We start from the raw sequence: 3,767 nt of genomic DNA on the forward strand, positions 1-3,767 counted from the left end.
GTCTCAGGGAACTGACACCGAAGTCAGAAGCCTGTTCTTCTGGATACATTGTTAGTAGAGTCAGTGGTTTTGCAGTGTGCTCATTGGTGGTTAAATGTAAAAAAAGAGTGTTCTTAAATCTTCAAGCTTTTTCCCTCTCTGTTAAAAAAAATAATATTGATGACACTTTTAACAAGAATTAAGACATCAGTAAGTCTCCCAGCCTAGACATAGAACTACTTATTCCCAACAATACCTCTTAAAGCTGAATGAGAGAGACCATGTCACAAAGTGACGGGCAGCCCTTCCTTTTGTCCCTTCGACCTGGTGCCAGACTACTTGGCTTGGATCTCCAAGCTCTGTCCTTCCCTAGGTTGAGGCAATGTGTCTCCATCTGTAAAAGGTGAAAACGTTCACGACGATGCTGACAGTGATGCAGAGGATACACCTAAAACTCTTAGGACATAGCGGGCGGGGTTTGCGCTTTACCTAGTGTGCCCAGGAAAGGGCGGGGAGGAGAGGCGGGGCGGGGGGAGGGCGGGGGGCTGCGGCCCAATCGGGTCGCCTCCCTGCCTCCCTGCCTCCCGGCCTCCAGGGTTTACAGGCTGACTTGGAATCCCCCTGGGTCTGCTCTCCGCGAGCGACAAAGGAACCCGGTAAACCTCTGGGAGGACAGCCCTGTCCTGTTACTGTACCACCACCGAAACGGCGGCTCGGAGGCTGACACGCTGCGCCCGCAGAGACGCACCACGCGGACAGGTCTGGTTCTGCGGGTGTTCCCGGCGAGGGCTCCGGAGCAGGCCCGAGGAAGGGGCGCTCGCCGCCGGGGCCGGGCGGGGTCGTGCTCTGGGCTGTTGGGAGGTCTGGTCTGTCCTGTCCACGCTGCGGGTTGATGAGCGCTCAGGAGCGGGAGGACGCGGGCGGGGGGAGGCACTTGATCTGTCCCTCCTCGCGTCCGCTTCCCGACCCGCAGATGCTCGGGCCACGCAGGGACCCTCCCCCAGCCTGGAGGCGCAGGCACCTGCACTTCTAATCGGGGAGCGCCAGCGCCGCCCCTGCGGGCCCGCTGAAACCTGCCGGGAGCGCAGGGATCGCCCACGGAAGGAGACCTTCGGGAAGAGATGAGACCTGATAACGAAGCGGAGCGAAGGACCTTGGGACTCAGCCTCCGGTGTCCCCCTGCAAAGTAGCGACGGGGGCCCCCATCTCGCAGGGCGGCCCTGGGCCTGAGGTCAGGGAACCACAGAAGCACCTGCCCCAAGGCCTGCACCTCGCTCAGGGCTCCTCTCCGTCGCGGCCTCACCTGTTTTACCGGCACCCAGTTCGGGAACCGCTTGGGATTCGGGGGTGGGTGGAGGGAGGATTCCTGACGTTTGGGGGTCAGGGCGCTGCAGTAAGACTCTGGGGCAGAGGGTGTGCGACAGGTAACCGCCCATGACTTAATCCTAGAGGAGGAAAAGCAAAATGTTCCCACTTTTCAAGCAACTGGATTTAAGGAAGTAGGTCAACCAAGCCTTTAGGGAAGAACCCAGAGGTGGGTCTCATGGTGTAATGGTTAGCACTCTGGACTCTGAATCCCGTGATCTGAGTTTAAATCTCGGTGGAACCTTTGGTGGCCTTCCTTTAACTTTTACACCCTCATCTTCTTTCTGTTACTCATACTTTTTTTTTTTTTTTCCATGCAGATCGCTGTGCTCAAACTTATTCTTGATATTCCTGTCACAAGTATTGACTGAGTCAGGGTCTGCAGTCATCAGCACTGGGGACCAGAAAAATGTCCATTGCCTTTCAATATTCTTTAGCTGAACTAAGAACTTAAATTCACATGAGACAAATTAAAAGGAAAAAAAACAAATTTAATTTCAAAGGTTCAGGGAACCCAAACAGAATGAGATTCCAAAGACAGGCAAAATGAGGTATGTTCACTCTGCTCCCTGTGGATGTGAGCCATGGCTACTTCCACATCCCCTTGCAAATCAAGCCTTTTTATTACTTTCTACTAACAACTTACTGCAGCATGTGACCTCGAGGTGGAGGGGGATATTTCCTGTTGACAAGAAAGAACAATTGATAATATTGGCATCTCCCCTAATCAGTAATTATTGTCTGTAAACAAGACACAGATCAGTGTTTCCGTTGTATACTTTCCACGGTTTCTTCCTGGAGGAGATGATAAATTTCCCCTCCACTTCTGAGTACCCATACATTTTAAAGGAAAGGAATGCACACATGTCATGGGAAGTTAGGGCTTCACTTTTTTTTTTTTTTTTACACTTATTCAGACTCATAAGACAATGTTCCTTCTTGACTTTTGTCAAAGGAAATAGATCATCATGTTTTGTAAAACTATGTTTACGGGGTTGCAAGTCCCCTCTTCACTATCACTGTGATTCACGACTATACTTTATTAAATTTGGATAGAAAAAATGTATTGAAGATCATGCACCTTAAATAATCATAAAAACATCTTTTGTAAAAGCCCCACACTTACTCAGAAGCACAAAACAGTGGTCTTTTTGCTGTTAATTCCCACCAAATTCTTCTCATTCCAGTCAAAAGAGGTTTTCCTCTGAGGACACATAACTTAATAGGGGAAAATATTCCCAGCACTTTCACTAAAGAATGCATTTCTAGTGCAATTCTACTTCATATATGTAGTACTTATCAAAATTATCGATGTGTATCTTTTATTGTGTGTTACTACTAAATGCGAAAGCAATTCAAGTCAGAAGAATAGTCTTGAACAGATGTATCATCCTTGGAAATAACTAAAACTTAGATTTCAATTTATGCTCTCAGTTGCATAGTGGCACAATAGGATGTTTGAGCACAAAAATACATAATATTACAATACAATTCTGTAGCAGATGTGGAATGAAAATACACTTGCAAGTAGTTTTTTTTTTTTTTTAAGAGATCTTGCTTATTTATTCATGATAGACATAAAGAGGCAGAGGGAGAAGCAGGCTCCTGACTTGGGACTCGATCCCAGGACTCCAGGGTCACATCCTGAGCCAAAGGCAGGCACTAAACCACTGAGCCACCCAGGGATCCCCAGCTCACCTGTAAAGCTTCGAAGTACGAATGCAAGGGAAAAAAGGGCTAGGGGGCTGTCAGGGCTTAGTTGACATCTGAAGAATGAGCAGAGAAGGAAAGCTGGCCAATCGAGGGCAGAGGGGACACTAGAATGCAGCGGGTAGAAAATCAAATTTTGGAGTTTAGGGAGAACAGAATTTCCTGGGCCTGGAAGGCCAGTATGATCACCAAGGAAGGATGACCCTGGAGGCAGGAGACGCTGGCAGGCTAAGGTGAGAGAGGCTTCCCAGGGGAAGGTGAGAGAACTGGTCTAACGAGAGAATTCTAGGGGACTGGACGACTGTAGTTTGAAAACAAGGCTGCGTCCCAGGACCCATGTTTGCTAAATGTACGAGTTAAGAGAGTATTCAAGACACACAGCTCAGATGACGAGGTGGCCGAGTGGTTAAGGCGATGGACTGCTAATCCATTGTGCTCTGCACGCATGGGTTCGAATCCCATCCTCGTCGGCTTTCTCCTCCTCTCAGGAGCACAGGCCCCTGTTTTGTGCTTCTTTGAGGGACTTGCCCCAAGGACCACCGCTCCCCCTGCGTGCAACTTTCCTGCTTCCCTTTCTGCACCTTCCCTCTCCCTTCCAACAGGTAGTTTCGCTGGGACGTGTGGGCTCCCACCTGTCTGGGTGAGAGCCACAGCTCTCTGCTTTTAGAACACTATTTATTGCTTCTTCCTGCTCCTTACACATCCGGCAGGTG

The 3,767-nt window shown here is 49.3% G+C and overlaps 1 non-coding gene across 1 annotated transcript; it reads left to right on the forward strand.

The window, feature by feature from the left end:
• The first annotated feature begins 3,442 nt into the window (after positions 1-3,442).
• Positions 3,443-3,524, forward strand: TRNAS-GCU (transfer RNA serine (anticodon GCU)). The gene has a single exon. It is a non-coding gene; the product is annotated as a tRNA-Ser (tRNA).
• Positions 3,525-3,767: the final 243 nt, after the last annotated feature.

This window comes from Canis lupus, chromosome 35 (assembly GCF_003254725.2).
Source record: "Canis lupus dingo isolate Sandy chromosome 35, ASM325472v2, whole genome shotgun sequence".
Lineage (NCBI taxonomy): Eukaryota > Metazoa > Chordata > Mammalia > Carnivora > Canidae > Canis > Canis lupus.